Source organism: Schistocerca nitens, chromosome 2 (genome assembly GCF_023898315.1).
Source record: "Schistocerca nitens isolate TAMUIC-IGC-003100 chromosome 2, iqSchNite1.1, whole genome shotgun sequence".
NCBI lineage: Eukaryota > Metazoa > Arthropoda > Insecta > Orthoptera > Acrididae > Schistocerca > Schistocerca nitens.
The window spans coordinates 741,248,365-741,266,384 of NC_064615.1; the positions used below are offsets into that span (position 1 = coordinate 741,248,365).

The 18,020-nt window shown below is 43.9% G+C and overlaps 1 protein-coding gene across 1 annotated transcript in view; it reads right to left on the reverse strand.

The window, feature by feature from the left end:
* Nucleotides 1-275: 275 nt before the first annotated feature.
* The window catches only part of LOC126236959 (cubilin), a 1,328,660-nt gene continuing 1,310,915 nt past the window's right edge, over nt 276-18,020 (reverse strand). Inside the window, exon 16 of the mRNA XM_049946657.1 lies at nt 276-314. The gene's annotated coding sequence lies outside the window, so the exon portion shown is untranslated. The remainder of the gene's footprint in view (nt 315-18,020) is intronic.

Here is an 18,020-nt window from a genome sequence, read left to right on the forward strand (position 1 = left end):
TTGGTGCACCGAGGAGCGCGTGCTGGCCGCACCGCTCGACGGCCCGCCGCCTCCGCCGCCGCCGCTGCCGCCGCCACCCCCGGCGCCGTGGTGGTGCAGGTGTCGCGGGGGCGGCGCGGCCGGCGCGGGGGCGGGTGGGCGCGGCCCTCGCACCGCCGCCCTCGCCATGCCCCCGCGGCCGCGGCGCAGCCTCCGCTGCCGCCTCCGGCGCCGCCGCCTCCGGCACAGCACGCAGCCGCCCAGCAGCAGCAGTGCGAGCCCCGCCGCCGCCGCCCCCGCCAGCGCCACGCCGTCCACGCGGCGCTCCACCGCGCCTGTCGGCCGAGAACGCCGCGTCAACGCGAGCGCCGCACCTCCTCATTTCCTTAAGGCTATACCACAATAACAATCACACAACTATCACTAGTTTATTTCCGTTGGACGAACTACACCAAGAACGAACTGTCGTTAGGTGTTCCCAGGGTACTTTATTTGGACCTATGCATACGCAATTACCCCGTCATGCTTTAAGATTTCGTTGTAACCGTGCGAAATTAGACTGTTCTTACAAGTTCGTCTCCATATGAGGAATTCCAACAGGAAGCCTATAACGTCCGGTGTGTCCCAGCGTACTCCTTTTGGATCTAAATGTGCACAGAATCAACCTGTCGCACCCTAACACAGGAAGCCTATAACGTCCGGTGTGTCCCAGCGTACTCTTTTTGGATCTAAATGTGCACAGAATCAACCTGTCGCACCTTAACATTTCCTTAAAAGTTCAAGCAGTTCTCATTAATTCGTTTCCGTAGGAGGAATTGCACCAAGAAACAACTGTATCTTTGGGTGTCCCCAGGGCACTTTCTTTGGACTTAAAAACACACGTTGCCGTACCTTAACATTTTGTTATAAAAAAAAAGCACTCCGTCTTCAGGCCTCGAGTGGGCTACCGGGACCATCCGACCGCCGTGTCATCCTCAGAAAAAGATGCGGATAGGAGGGGCGTGGGGTCAGCACACCGCTCTCCCAGTCATGATGGTATGCTTGACCGAAGCCGCTACTATTCGGTCGAGTAGCTCCTCAATTGGCATCACGAGGCTGAGTGCACCCCGAAAAACGGCAACAGCGCATGGCGGCAGGATGGTCACCCATCCAAGTGCCGGCCACGCCCAACAGCGCTTAACTGCGGCTATCTCAAGGGAACCGGTGTATCCACTGCGGCAAGGTCGTTGCCAACATTTCGTTATAACCATTCGAAATTATAAATAGGCTATCCCGATCAGTTCGTCTCCATAGGAGAAATTTCATCAAGAAACACTATAACGTTAAGTGTGACAGAACTTTATGTGGGCCTAAACGTGCACAGAGTTACCCTATCGCATCCTAACATTTCCTTAAAAGTGTATCATATTGGATATATGGTGTCTGTTCTTTCAGACATGTCCAACAGAACGGCCACCATTTTGATCAAGGCACAAAGCGATTAAAGAGGTTAGCTGTCAATGGGTACTGATTTATATCAATGGGTAAGTTGAAAATTTGTGCCAGACTGAGATTCGAATACAGGTTTCAACTTACTTGGAAGGTGCACTGGCCATTACACCATCCAGACACAGTGGTCAGGGCAACTGCATAGACTTCCTTGTACGCCTTCTGTCAGACACAGATTGTCAATTTATACCACACACTACTGATATAGTGGCCCTCGTCATTAGCCCTGTTACTCGCAACATTTCGCCGATTTCCGTAATAGTTGGAGCTTGGAGAGCATCTGCAGTGAAAGGATTTTTAGCTGTCATCACGTTAATTATATATGCGGTTTCTGTTCTTTCGGACATATGTAGGGGCACTGCATCACTGGTATAGGCTGAGAATTTGGGTCTGACAGGATACGTGCTTGGGTATTCCATAAGGTTGCGATGACATCTGTGTCCAGATGGCGTAGTTGTCAGCACATATGCCCAATAAGCAGGAGACCTGGTTTCGAGGTCCGCAGCTCGTGGTCGTGCGGTAGCGTTCTCGCTTCCCACGCCCGGGTTCGATTCCCGGCGGGGTCAGGGATTTTCTCTGCCTCGTGATGACTGGGTGTTGTGTGCTGTCCTTAGGTTAGTTAGGTTTAAGTAGTTCTAAGTTCTAGGGGACTGATGCCCATAGATGTTAAGTCCCATAGTGCTCAGAGCCATTTGAACCTGGTTTCGAATCCCAGTCTGGCACAAACATTCAACTTGCCAATTTAATATAAATCAATGCCTACTGGCAACTTATGTCTTAAAATCATCTGTGTTTCGATATCACATTAGGTTTAGGCAGTCATCATTAGTTCGTTACTGTACAAGGAATTTCACCTGGGAGAACAGAAACGTCCGGTGTTTCCCACGGCACTTTATTTCAACAATTACCGGATGACACCTTACTGTTTAGTCAAAGCTAGACCCCGAGAAATCTGACTAGTTCGTTTCCATAGGAGTAATGTCATCGGTAAGGACAGAGATGTTGAGATCCCCCCAAGGCACTTTATTTGAACTTAAACGTGCATAGAATTACCTTGCATACCTTAACGTTTCATTAAAATCACACAAAATTATTATTAGACAGTTCCGACGTCTTCTTTTCCGTTGACAAAGTTTCATAAGGAAGAACTGTAATATCAGTTGCCCCCCAATGATATTTTATTTGAACCTAAAAACCCACAGAATTACCCTGTAATATTTTCTAATTTCTCTGATACTGTATTGTTAAAATTAGACAGTTATCACTAGTTCGTTTCCAATGGAGGAGTATCATCATTAAAAACGGTAAATTCAACTGTTCCCCAGACCCCTTTATATGGACCTAACCAAGGTAAAAATTACCCTATTACATCTTCATAATTCCTTATTACTTTATCATATTAGGCTTATGTTGTTCTGACGAGTTTGTTTCCATAGGAGCAATTTTACCAAGAAGTACTGAAAGGCGTGTTGTCCCTTGGACATTTTATTTGGCTCCATGAAATTCTCAATACAGGGCGCTTTCTAATAACAAGAAAATGGCGGTACTGAGAGTAGTAGGGAAAAAAAGACCTGATAAATATATTTCCAGAGCTGCATAATTAAAACGCTGGAGATCATTCTATTCATACCACGGCCAATCCAATGGACGAAACGCTGCCGTCTGGATTAGCGTGGGTGTTCGCAGCATATACGCACAAGCTTCAAAATGTATTGTTGTGTTGCTTGAAAAGAACCAACCTCAATTCGAATGGCCTTACTAGAAGCAAGAAAAAGTAACTCCCATGTTTGCAAACGTTAGACGGGTTAGGAGTATACGCCTCTAACAACGCTCAAATCCCACCGTGAGACAAGAAGGTCAATGCCCTCAAGGAACAATATTTGCGATTGCCTGCGGAACCATGACTGTACACAGATGTGCACCTCTTCGTCCGAAGCAAATCGACGGACACGAATGTCTTTCTTCAGGCCCACGTTTCGCCAAGGTTGTTTCGACTACACTGCAGAAGTTTCGCTGAGAAGCTCTCACAGAATCGCAATCACTCACCACGCGATTTCCATATTTTTGGAGGCATGAAGAAAGATGTTCGTGGCCGTTGATTTGCTTCGGACGAAACTGTGGACGCCTGTATACAATCACTGTTCCATAGACAACGCATACATTTTTTCCATGACGACACTGACCGTCTTGTCTCACAGTGGGATAAATGTATTAACAATTATGTTGATTAATTTTGAAACAACAAATAGTTTACTTAATTTCTCCCATTTATCTCATTTTAATTTGATTGCTCCTTGTACATGCCGGACTACAATGAATTAAGATCATAATTTCGACCAGAAGACGACCAATACAGTGAAGTTAGTAGTTGTCATTAAACTTGAATTCATATAGGCTACTACGTCGACATTCTTCGTCCACGATCCATTTCTGAATTAACACGTATTAGGGAACTGCGCCGCAGAAAATTCCGTTAGCATATTTCTTAACTCCTGTTTCCAGGGTGCATGACGGTTGTTAAAGATGCAACTATCGGAATGCCTATTTGACATGGATGAAGACGAGCGCTATCACGGCTGGTAGAGTCAGTTACATTGTAACTTAACATTCACCAATGAAGTGCAGTTGAGTGACTGATTTTATTATAAGTGACGTCAGCGCAGTAACTATGATGACAGCTTGAAATCACAAACGTAAATAACAGATGTGCATTCGACCAGTCAACTGTGAGCAGAGAGTGTTAAGCAGTGGACGTGTGGACGCGGTGCGTCAACGTTGTTCTGTCACAAATCACAATGAAGCAACACCCATAAATCAAGTGTTCAAGACACTCTCCAGAATGTTTTGAAGAAGAGAAACGTATTTACAAAGTTTGTTTCGCACGCCTTGGCTCATTAATAAAAACAAAGAAGCGTGGCGCCTGCCGCAGATTGACTTGAAAAAATAATCAGGGGTGACGAGACTTGATGTTATTTTTACGAACCTACCTCAGAACTACAAAGCGCAGAAATTAAAATGAAGGGTCAAAAGATTTGATGACGTAACCGACATCCAAGACAATGTGTCACGCGATTTGAATAACATTACCAGAATAGTTTTCTGGTCGTCTCACGTGGTTGTCTGAACGAGCTGTGTGTTGCACTAAAATGAGGGGAAACTGCGTGGAACATCTGAAGCATTAAAACAACCACCTTAGCGTTTATCTATTTTTTATCAAGCCAGTTGCGAAACTTTTAGGAATGAGTGAATTTTGATCGATTCCACCCATTAAGTCTGTTTCTCCACTAACAGTGGAACATCTGGGGTAATATGGTATATGTTAGCGCGTGAAGCGAAGTGAAATGTGGTGGAGAAACAGTTCAGACAAGAAGAAGAGAGAGGCTCCAGAAATGTGGATTTTTCAGGGGCATATATGGAGTATGACCACAATTTATTGACTATGAACAGTTGATTAAAACTGAAGAAATTGCAAAAAGGTAGGAAGTTAAAAAGATGGGACCCAGATAAGTTGAAAGAAATAAAGGTTCTTTGAGAGTTTCATAGGGAGCATTATGTAACGATTCACTATAACTAGGGAAAGGAGTACAGCGGAACAAGATGGACAGCTTTGAGTGATGAAATAGTGAAGGCTGCAGAGGATCAAATAGATAAAAAGACAAGGCCTAGTAGAAATCCTCGGATTCACAGGACATATTGAATTTAGTTAATGAAAAGATAAAATATATAAATGTAGCAAATGAAGCAGGTGAAAGGGAATACAAACGTCTAAAAAATCCAATCGAGAATCTGTGGGACCACTCGAACGAGCTACTCGCGTCATGGATCCTCCACCGAGAAGCCTCGTGCAGCTTGGCACAGCACTGGAGCCAGAAGGGCCCCACATCCTTGTCGGTACTTTCCAGAACTTCATTGACTCTTCCTGTACATCTCGAAGCGGTCTGCGTTTTTAAAGTTGGTTGTTCAGGCTTTCGGCAGTTCCTCACTTAATGCCACTGAACAGAGTATTCGGTTGCACAGATAAAGGTGAACCAACAACACGTCCCCCTCCCCTATTCGACTGTTAGACACTCTGTTATTTTGACCGAGGTATACGTTCATACAATTTACAAACGTACCCGATAAAAAGGTCGATTTAAAGCCGTTGGCAGCTGCTCCTCCGCCAACAGTACACCAATGCATGACGGGATTTTCGGCTCCGAGTATTGCCACATAATGCTGCGCAAAACATTGTGACTGCCAGATCAGTGAGAAAATTTCGCCTGTTTCAAGTAAAACGGTAATTAGAGTCCTAATTATAACTGATGTCACATTTTTGACATCCTTTCTCTAAAGATCTATACCACATGTGAATTTTGAACAATTATGTGTTTTTTGTAGCCGTAGGAGACTTCTTAGGCAACGGCCTTGCCGCAGTGGATATACCGGTTCCCGTCAGATCACCGAAGTTAAGCGCTGTGGCCCGCACTTGGATAGGTGATCATCCAGGCCGCCATGCGCTGTTGCCATTTTTCCGGGTGCACTCAGCCTCGTGATGCCAATTGAGGAGCTACTCGACCGAATAGTAGCGGCTCCGGTCAAAGAAAACCATCATAACGACCGGGAGGGCGGTGTGCTGACCACACGCCCCTCCTATCCACATCCTCATCTGAGGATGACACGCTGGTCGGATGGCCCCGATGGTCCACTTGTGGCCTGAAGATGGAGTGCATAAGAGATTTCTTATGAGTAGTTAAGCATTAAGGGAAATCAAAAAGAAATTTACATAAGTAATTGAAATTCTTTGGGAAGAAGTAAAAACTGTGAGGTCTGCCGAACGCATTGTTCAGAGACAGCAAAGGACTTAAAGAGCAGTTAAACGGAATGGAACATAATCGAATTAAATCTGGCGATGCTGAGGGAATTAGAGTACAAAATGGATACTAAAAGTAATAGATGATTTTGCTATTTGGACACCAAAATACACCGACGGAAACAAAAGGTGACACGAAGAATTAGTTGTAAGACATAAACAAAAGTTTGTAGACCTATCTCTACATCTGAAAGATGATTATTAAGATTTGGCGCCAGTCACACAAGAGTGGCGCTAGTAGCGCCACTACAAGGATGCAAATTAGTTTTTCTTTAAATACATGCTGCAACGGTCGTCAGTGTCAGTTACCCTTCAGAGTGGACATGGGAAGCTGACGTTAGTTAAGAATGCCTTTAAGGCGACAAAGACGCGATTATCAACACCTCACTGAGTTTGAACGAGGTTGCATAACAGGGCTACGAGAAACTGGATGGTCCTTCTGCGATGTTGCAGAATGACTTGGGAGGAATGGAGCCACTGTACATGCCCCCCTTTTAACAGCCGTGTACCGCAAGTCTCTAGAGGAACGGAAGGTTCCAAATGATTGGAAAAGAGCACAGATAGTCCCAGTCTTCAAGAAGGGTCGTCGAGCAGATGCGCAAAACGTCAATCTGTTTCTGCTCGCGTATCATGTCGTTTTTGGAAACCCAGAATCTACTATGTAGGAATCAACATGGATTCCGGAAACAGCGATCGTGTGAGACACAACTTGCTTTATTTGTTCATGAGACCCAGAAAACATTAGATACAGGCTCCCAGGTAGATGCTATTTTCCTTGACTTCCGGAAGGCGTTCGATACAGTTCCGCACTGTCACCTGATAAACAAAGTAAGAGCCTACGGAATATCAGACCAGCTGTGTGGCTGGATTGAAGAGTTTTTAGCAAACAGAACACAGCATGTTGTTATCAATGGAGAGACGTCTACAGACGTTAAAGTAACCTCTGACGTGCCACAGGGGAGTGTTATGGGACCATTGCTTTTCACAATATATATAAATGACCTAGTAGATAGTGTCGGAAGTTCCATGTGGCTTTTCGCGGATGATGCTGCAGTATACAGAGAAGTTGCAGCATTAGAAAATTGTAGCGAAATGCAGGAAGATCTGCAGCGGATAGGCACTTGGTGCAGGGAGTGGCAACTGACCCTTAACATAGACAAATATAATGTATTGCGAATACATAGAAAGAAGGATCCTTTATTGTATAATTATATGATAGCGGAACAAATACTGGTTGCAGTTACTTCTGTAAAATATCTGGGAGTATGCGTACGGAACGATTTGAAGTGGAATGATCATATAAAATTAATTGTTGGTAGGGCGGGTACCAGGTTGAGATTCATTGGGAGAGTCCTTAGAAAATGAGGTCCATCAACAAAGGAGGTGGCTTACAAAACACTCTTCGACCTATACTTGAGTATTGCTCATTAGTGTGGGATCCGTACCAGATCGGGTTGACGGAGGAGATAGAGAAGATCCAAAGAAGAGCGGCGCGTTTCGTCACAGGGTTATTTGGTAATCGTGATAGCGTTACGGAGATGTTTAGCAAACTCAAGTGGCAGACTCTGCAAGAGAGGCGCTCTGCATCGCGGTGTAGCTTGCTCGCCAGGTTCCGAGAGAGTGCGTTTCTGGATGAGGTATCGAATATATTGCTTGCCCCTACTTATACCTCCCGAGGAGATCACGAATGTAAAATTAGAGAGATTCGAGCGCGCACGGAGGCTTTCAGACAGTCGTTCTTCCTGCGAACCATACGCGGCTGGAACAGAAAAGGGAGGTAATGACAGTGGCACGTAAAGTGCCCTCCGCTACACACCGATGGGTGGCTTGCGGAGTATAAATGAATATGTAGATGTAGACTCCTAGCGGTGGCGATCATGAGAATTTACAGTTGCAAGAAGACCGGGCTCTGGACGGCCATGTGCCACTATCGAGGTGGAAGACAACCGTGTTTGACGTATGGCTATGGAGCATCATACTGAATCATGAGCAGCAATGCCATCAGCAGTTGACAGCGTAGTGACACAACGAAATGCTACAAATCGGTTACTTCAAGGACACCTCCGAGCCAGACGCCCTGTAGCTTGCGTTCTGCTGACCCCAAATTGCCGCCATTTGCAACTTCAGTGGTGTCAAACGAGTGCTCATTGGAGAGTAATTAATGTGCAGGTACTGAATCAAACTGGGGAAAAAATTTATGGCACAACGTGACTAAAAGAAGGGACTGAAGGATAGGATGCATCTTGAAGCATCAAAGAACAGTAAATTTGTTATTAGCCGGCCGCTGTGCTCGAGCGGTTCCAGGCGCTTCAGTCCAGAACCACGTGGCAGCTACTGTCGCAGGTTCGGATCCTGCCTCGGGCATGGATGTGTGTGATGTCCTTAGGTTAGTTAGGTTTAAGTAGTTCTAACTCTAGGGGACTGATGACCTCAGATTTTAAGTCCCATAGTGCTTAGAGCCATTTTTTAATTTGTTATTAGAGGGAAATATGTGTGGTTGGGAGGCAGCGGAGTAAAATTTTACAGCGAGGCCAAGGCAAGAACACGGTAAGCAGGTTCAGATAGTTTAGGTTGCAATAACTATGCAGAGATGAAGAGATTTGCACAGCATATACTAACGTGCATAGCTGCATCAAACAAGTATTCGGACAAACAACTACAACAACTCGCGTTAATCATGTTACTTTTCCGTTTATTTCTTTTGTTTCCTGCTCTATGAAATTTACATATATCCACTGGTTTCTTGTGACCTGGGCCGTAGCAAGGACCTCTGAATGGAGGCGACAATGTTTAACGTCCTCCTAGTGCGACGTGTACTTTTCGGTCACGTTGGGTGAATGCCTGCTCTAGCATCTATCTCACTTTTTAAAGCATTTACAGAAGTTTTAAATAGCGTTCAACTTAGACGACTTTGTTATAGAATCGAGGGGTGTGATTTCTCCTAAATACGCCTCATGGCAAACAAGGAGAGGAATGGCCATTTCTGAAGGCGAGGATGGTATCGTCACTAAGTCAATTCTTCAGAAAAAGGTAAATTCTGGTTCTCTAGAAGAAGAAAGAATTGAGTGTATGATCTAACGTCCTGCTCATTGCAAAGTCATTAAATGATTTTGCAATTTTTGAGAGACACGGTCATGTAGGAATGTCTAAAAGGTAACACTTTCGCTACTGAAGTGTTCTTTCGTTTCCTTTTAGACGCTATTACAAATTTCGTCTCTGTACATATTTTCAAGTGATTCATTATCATATCATGGTAATTACTCACACTGCATGCCGTAACACATGTCAACAACATCTGACCATACAGATGAGATGGCACTGAAAACAGGTGGTGTTGAGATGAAGCTGTGTCCTTTCCACAGCAACCGCCCCTTGCGGTTTTGAGACACTAGTGGAGACCTGTATCTGAATGGCGAGGCGGCGTTTTGAACTGCGTTCCTCCCGGATACGAGTCCAGTGTCTTGACCAGTTTGTCACCTCTCTCCCACGGGTATCCAGCGGCTATTCCCGTCACGACAAACAAGAAGCCCTTACTTACGCAATAAAAACATCCGCAGAACATCTTACTGCTTTCCCCAACTTAAACTATTCTTCGAAATCGCTTCGGAAGCTTTTCACATGTCAATGTTGTCACTAGCGCATCATTCATTAATCTAGAAATTTAGTTCGTTTCTCATTTTCCAACTAATTTCCTCTGAATCGTATTGTTTAATTCCACAACATTTCATTACCGTTGTTATATCTTTGTCAATACTCATCTTACTACCTCCTTTGAAGGTATTATAAATTCCATGGAACTGACGTAACCGAATTACTATTCCATCAACTCTTTATACTGTTGCCTGATCTACGCACAAACTGCAGCTAACATTTACAAATTTCAGCTAACATTTCGCCCATTGTATTTTATCGCAGCTACCTTTATTTAAAAGAGTGTAGTCCAATTAACTCAGTACTGTGATTTCATAAAGTAACGCCTCCGAAGAGAAAATTCTGAAAAGAAAATCAGGAGACAACTGCAGAATACCCACACCGCGAAGTTAAATCAGTGGAATGAATTTATGTAGTTAGGGATGAATGGTACAGATGTCAAGAGACAGAGAGGGATAGCTACGTTAACGAGGCGTTGTCTTTGGATGACGACGACGTCCAGAATCCTGAGACACCAAAGCGATTGGAAGCTTTTTTGTAGGCTCATGGAGACATTACTTCGTATGAAGACCAAAGAGATTAATGTTATTCACGACGAGTTTATTTTTCACACTGTGTAGTTTTACAAGGGTGATCCGCAGACTTGACAATGATCTCCTCGCTGAAAGCCTATGGATACCTTTGTGTGAAAGGGTGTGAAGTGTTTCCCGCACGGGGAACGGGTTAAATGCAACTTCTAGCGGCATTGAAGCTGCAAAAATTATTCGTCAAACTCCTGCCTGCACATTGATACTCACAACTAACTTATGTATTTTCGCTCATGAAAAACAGTTTCAACAGCTGTAAAATAGCATTCAGTATACCATAAGGCCTTTTGATCACCATCTCAGAATATCACTGACCCGTTCGTTGTTCTCGGAGAACAAGTCTGCTGAACTATAGCTTTGCAACAACATGTTTGCTAGTGTTAGTCTCATTTACACCTAAAATAGACATAAAAGCTTACTGAGACACCTCTGCACCGGGTAGCAATATCTCTTTACGTTTGTGCGATGTGACCCTCCAGATGTCACAAGCTGCCCTTCACGCCACCAATTAGGGATCCATAGATGAGGGTCTCTCTACAAGATGTTCTTAAATTGCCCAACAAATGTGTGTGGGTGGTCTCCGAAGACGTTGCTGACCTAGGAGAGAGATGGTGGGATGGACTTAAACGGACCCATTGCCGTTTTATTCGCGCGCATGTCAATGTCGCACCCTTCCCCGCCCCAACCTACCCTCATGCACACGTCACAAGAGGACGAGAAAATAGATGGGTGAAAAAATATAAACACTTTTTTGTGCTTCGGATCACGTTCAAAGTTAGTCGAATGGTTTTAAACGGTCCCTAGTGGTTCCACCGTGTACACCAGATCAAAAGTTGCCGATATACTACACACCAAAACGGTCTTCTTCTTCTTCGGTTATCAACCCACAGGTTGGTTGGCAGCAGCACGCCATTCCGTTCTTTTGTCAACTTTCTTCTTCATATCTGCATAGGTCTGGCACCCGATGTCATTTATTACTTGTTGAAGCCGGCCGCGGTGGTCTAGCGGTTCTGGCGCTGCAGTCCGGAACCGCGGGACTGCTACGGTCGCAGGTTCGAATCCTGCCTCGGGCATGGGTGTGTGTGATGCCCTTAGGTTAGTTAGGTTTAAGTAGTTCTAAGTTCTAGGGGACTTATGACCTAAGATGTTGAGTCCCATAGTGCTCAGAGCCATTTGAACCATTTGAACTTGTTGAATGTAGCTTAATCTAGGTCGTCCTCGGCGAGTTCTTCCTTCAATGATTCCTTCTAATATTCTCTTAATGAAATTGTTATGCCGTAAAATGTGACCTATGAAGGTTATTCTTCTTTTCTGTATATTTCGCCAAAGAGATCTGTTTTCTTTCACTCTTCTGAGGACATCTTCGTTTGTAGCCTTGTCTCGCCAGCTGATTTTTTCCATTCTCCGGTAGCACCACATTTCGAATGCCTCTAATCTTCTCTTTTCTTCTTTTCCACTAGTCCAAGTTTCACATCCGTAAAGGGCTGTACTCCACACATAGGTTTTCATGACTCTCTTTCTTACGTCTAAACTAACATTTCTACTCGTCAGTAAGTTTCTTTTTCCATTGAATGCTATTTTGGCAAGTTGTATTCTGTTTTTAATGTCACTTTTGCTCCTTCCATCTGCTGTTATTTTGCTACCTAAGTAGTTAAATTCTGTAACCTGCCCTAGTTTCTCTCCCTTTATTGTTATTCGTATGGGTTCATTGTAGTTCAGGGCGCCACTCACCATCACTTTAGTCTTTTTCTTATTTATTTTCATTCCATACTGTTCTTTTAAGGTGTTTTCCATTTCATTGAGTGCGGCTTCTAAATCTTCTTTCCTTTCTGTAATTATGGCGATATCATCTGCATATCGCAACATATCTATTTTCATTCCGTTAAGTTTTATTCCTACTTCAATATTCTCTCTTATTTTATCTATTGCTTCTTGGATATATGCGTTGAAAATTACTGGAGATAGTGGGCATCCCTGTCTCACTCCTTTCCTTATTCTTGCTGTTTCTTCTTTGTTTTCCTTCTTAACTAAGGCTGTTTCATTTTGGTATATTTTAAAGATTATCCTTCTGTCATTATATTTCAGACCAGCCTTCTTCAGAATTCTAAACATTTCTGGCCATACAACATTGTCAAATGCCTTTTCGAGGTCTACGAAGGCTATAAATACTTGTTTGTTTTTGGAAATTTGTTTCTCAATTATTAGTCTTAAAGATAAGATTGCTTCCCTCGTCCCTACACCGCTTCTAAAACCGAATTGGTCTTCACTTAGAGTGCTATTCAATTGGTTTTCAACTCTTTTCAAAATTATTCTTATTAGAATTTTTGATGCGTGTGAAAGAAGACTGAGTGTTCGATGGTTTTCACAGTCCATAGTAGATGCTTTCTTAGGTATGGGGAATATGATGCATTTCTGATAGTCTTCAGGAACTTCACCTGTTTTGTATATTTTCTGTATGAGTTGCAGTAATGTAGCTTTCATTTTGTCTCCTGATTTCTTAATTAGTTCAGAAGGTATATCATCAACACCTGCCGCTTTCTTATCTGGTAGTTCTTTTAGTGCTTTTTCAAATTCATCTTTCAGAATTGTGTCCCCTAGTTCTTCTTTCTCTACTTCTTCGCTTAATTCTATCATATTATCTGTTAGAGGGTCTCCTTGATATAGCTCTTCAATGTATTCTTGCCATCTCTTCAGCGTGTCATATCCAAATAGTACCTTGCCCTCTTTGTTCTTTATAGTTCCTGAAGATTTTACTTTCCGTTTAGCAAAGTTTTGTTTTATTGTTCTGTAGGCCAAGTCAGTTTTTCCTTTAACCATGTTTTCCTCCACCTCTTTACAAATGCTGTTGAGGTAATTTTCTTTTGCTTTCCTAGATTCTCTGTTTATTTGGTTTCTAAGCTTTCTATATTTGTTTTCGCTTTGCTCGTCAGAGGCATTTTTGTATAGTCTTCTTTCTTCCATTAGACAAATTATTTCAGGTGTTATCCACTCTTTCCTGTTTACAGGTTTGGCTTTCCCAATAAATTCTTCTGCTGCTTTATGTATGCCTTCTTTGATTTGTTTCCACTCCTCGTTAGTACTCCCGGGAATAATGTTTGATGCCATCTCATCAGTTTTCCGTGCATAAGGGATCACTAGTTCTTCAGACTTTAGGTTATCTCTGTTCCATACTTTGTTCGTTTTTCTCTCTAATCGCTTGAGTTTGAGTAAGCATTTCATCATTACAAGGTTGTGATCACTATTAATATCCGCAGACGGGTAGCTTCTGCAATCCTTGATTTGGTTTTTAAAACGCGATTTTACTAATATATAGTCGATTTGGTGTCTTCTAGTATCTCCTGGGGCTTTCCACGTGTACCTTCTTCTTTTATGGTGGTTGAAAAGGGAGTTCGCTATGACCAACTTGTTTTTGGCACCAAAACGGTGAGAGCGCGATAATGGGCTTGCAGCGTAACTTTGTCCTTAGGGAAGAGTTAATCGTCTGGGGTTTGTCAGCAGTGTTAAAGGTTGTCAATAACGTCGTCCCATTGCACATTGCGCTGCAAACTATCGTTTTTGGCCGCGAAATGTGTGAAAATTTCAGTCACGCCCTTTATGACATCCTGTCACAATTCTGTATCGATTCTGAACAGCGGTGTGTTCAAAATATTATCCTCGACTGCCCATATGAAAACCGCGTGATTTCGACGCTGGCCTTCGTAGTTATTACCTCCGTTTCAGAGGTGTCAAGAGAAGGAGGTGAGATGTGGACAAGAGGGGAAGGGGGCAGGGGCGTGTGACGACCTTGCCTAGGTGTTTCACGTCCGTAGTAGCGTTGGCCAGAATTATCGTGAAATGTGATGCACTTATCAGACCTGACTCTTTCTTTGCACGTGTCGACAGCTTGCTCTCCGAGCCCGACGGTGACGTCACAGAGTGCCATCTGTATACTTCCTTACAGAGAAAGGTTATTGGCACTTTCGAACCAAATTTCTGACTTCTGCTTCGCAAATGGAGAAAATGACGGGGTTTCAAAAAAAGTTAGTCTTTAATTTTGTTGTGCAGTGCACGTTACATATTTAAAGATGGGATTAAATGTGGGAGACACCGACCTAGTTATATAAGATATACATCACCATCTCATTTGAAGGCTAAGTGTCCTCCGCTTAATACTACGTCAACGTTCTTCTTGTTTGCTGGTGTCAACTTCAATGCTACGAAAAGTTGTTTCCTAGATGTTCACTGTGCATTCATAAATGTTGTTCATTCATTTGTCACCCATCAGTATATCTCCAAGCTTTATCTTACTCTTTTTCTGTATCAGAGACGAGTTGAATTTTTTGTTTGTTTCTTTCTAAACGTCATTTTTTTATGGACCTGACGGGCTCTGGTGACAGTCCTCCACATCCAATTTTCTGTCATTTCTAGCTTTCCCAACATTTCTCGAGCTCTCACCCCCAGCAGAGTGGAGCGTTGAGAACAGAATATTAAGTAAATGTCTTCCTTCCCTCTCCGTAATCAGATTTACTTCTAAAGAAATTTCTCTTATTCTGGAACACATGTTTATTAAATCAAATTCCTTTTTTAACTTTCCGAGTGCATTTGTTGTCTGTGCGCAATTGACTCTTCAAGTTCCCCCACCAGACTTCTTCCCAGGTAGCGAGTAGGGGAATGCGTACTTGATTTAGGTTTCATCAGAGAACTGAATATCCAAGTTGGACGAGAACTAACAACGAAACAGTAGTCGTTTTCCGTGACAGGAAGGCTTGCACACAGCGTGATTCTGAGTGGAGGAGCCACGCAATACCAATGAAGAAGTTTCATAACAAAGCAACCACTCTGATGGAAAGTCTGACAGGTATATTAAAATCAGTAATAAGAACGCTGAGATCAAATCGGGAAGGCTGACGTATGGTAGAGTACACTACAGGACAAATTCCGAACTATACAGTTTCAGGAAGAGGTAGCATATTTGAAATTTTGGTGGGATGGATACCTATATGTCTCTGTAACTGAAAAAGAGTACTAAGATCCATTAGTTCTCTTTAACGTTATTGCTCTCATAGGCGCCTGTACGACGCAAGTCTACAGACGTCTTTTTTATGTTGTTGCTCTTGTCGTTGAGGATGGAAACAATACTGCACACAGCGGAAGACGGTGTCTCACCTGGACACTTTCGTGCATTCTAGAGCATACTCAGTCTTCATTTGCTCGTTATATCCTGGAATGACTCTGTTATCCTTCAATCTACAATGGTGTTCTTACCTTTCCAAAAAACAAAAGCTAGACACTTGACAAGGAGACAGTCGAAACACATTTAGTGAAAGCTCAGGATTCGCTTCGAGTTTACATAATATGTGGAATATTTGCAACTCCCTTGATTCGATTAATTTATCACTCCCACATTTCAAAACAATACGTCTTCGGCAAAAATGCCAAGAACCTGTGCAAAATATACAGAGAGATACCTTTATGAACTGAAGGGACCTCGGAGGTTAACAGCGAACAAGAAATTTCAAACTGATGCTCCACAGCTCCAGAAATTCTTACTCAGGCGATTATAATCACAACATGAGATACTATAACTTGACAAAGTTTGTTAGACTGTGATTTTCTCAGTGGAAATCGTCAAGATTTCAATGGATGAAGCCGCAAAGTACAGCCAAAGAAGAAGAGCTGTGCGTTTCGTCACTGATTCGTTTAGTAAGCACGATAGCGCCAGCATCTCGCTCATCGCCGCGCGGAGTAGCTGCGTGGTTTGAGGCGCCATGTCACGGATTGTGCTGCCCCTCCCGCCGGAGGTTCGAGTCCTCCCTTTGACATCGTTGTGTGTGTTGTTCTTATCATAAGTTAGTTTAAGTAGTATGTACGTCTAGGGACCGATGACCTTAGCAGTTTGGTCCCTTAGAAATTCACACACATTTGAACATTTGATTCGGATGCTACAAGAGAGGTGTTGAGCATAACGAAGAGCGTATGTTCCAAGATGAGACAAGCAACATGCTGCTTTCTCCTACATACACTGTTGTATAAAACTTATATATAATAGTAGCTTTCGCATGACGTTTCACTGCCGAGAAACATAGCTCCATGAAATTTGGACCATAGAAAGAACTGTTACAGTGTAGTACAGAAGCCCACCCGATTTGCCCTGTGGTCTAACGCACGGCTTTCTGGATTGGGAAGGAGCACCTGGTCCCCGGCACGATTCCGCCCGGCAAACTTGTGTCGAGGTCCAGTGAGCCGGCCAGTCTGTGGATGGTTTTCAGGCGGTTTTCCATCTGCCTCGGCGAATTCAGGCTGGTTCCCCTTATTTCGCCTCAGCCACACTATGTTGGCGACAGCCGCACAAACATGTTCTCCACATACGCGTACACCACCATTACCACGCAAACATAGGGGCTACACTCGTCTGGTGTGAGACGTTCCCTGGGGGAGTCCACCGGCGGCCGGACCGCACAAAAACCCTGAAAGAGTGGTCCGTGTGGGACGGTGGAGGGGGTGAAGTGGCCTGCGGTAGTCGTCGTGGGGTTGTGGACCACTGCGGCTGCGGCGGGGACAGAGCCTCTCCATCGTTTTTAGGCCCCCGGCTAACATACAATACAATACAATAGTACAGAAAGTAACTAAGAGAAATACGTAATGGGACGAACAGACATAAAAATTTTATTCAGATACAATAATTACGATGGTCCCCTCGACATCACAAATGGAGGGACGTGGTCCTTGATCACCATGGAAGCAATGCACGCTCTTCAACGTTCTCGCGTGCTGTCCACAAGGTTAGTAACGAGTTCTCGAGGTACAGCTTTCCATTTCTCCAACGGCGCAGATGACGACTGCTGGATAGTCGTTGGTGTAAGTGACGTGTCTCAATACGTCTTTCCGACGCACCCCACATGTGCTCAATGGGATTTAAGTTGGCGGAACAGGAAGGCCAGTCCATTCACCAAATATTATCTTGTTCTAAGAGCTTCAGCGCCTGCACTGTTCGATGCGTTCGTGCAATGTCATCCACGAATACGGAGTTAGGGCCGAATGCAGTCCTGAAAAGACGTGCACGGCGAAGGAGAACGTGTCACAACAACGTTGCCCGTTGAGTGCACCGTGTTCAAAGATTTGGAGGTCAGGACGCTCACGCAACATTATGCCTCCCCACAATATAACATTTGGATCACCAAAACGATCATGTTGGTCAATACGCCTGGATGCATTACGTGTTCCCACCTCTCGCCACATAATGCACCCAGGATCATTGAATAACATGATCGTTTTGGTGGTTCACGTGTTATATGTAAAGGTTGTGGTGTCACTGCCAGACACCACACTTGCTAGGTGGTAGCTTAAATCGGCCGCGGTCCATTAGTACATGTCGGACCCGCGTGTCGCCACTGTGTGATCGCAGACCGAGCGCCACCACACGGCAGGTCTCGAGAGACGTACGAGAACTCGCCCCAGTTGTACGACGACGTTGCTAGCGACTATAC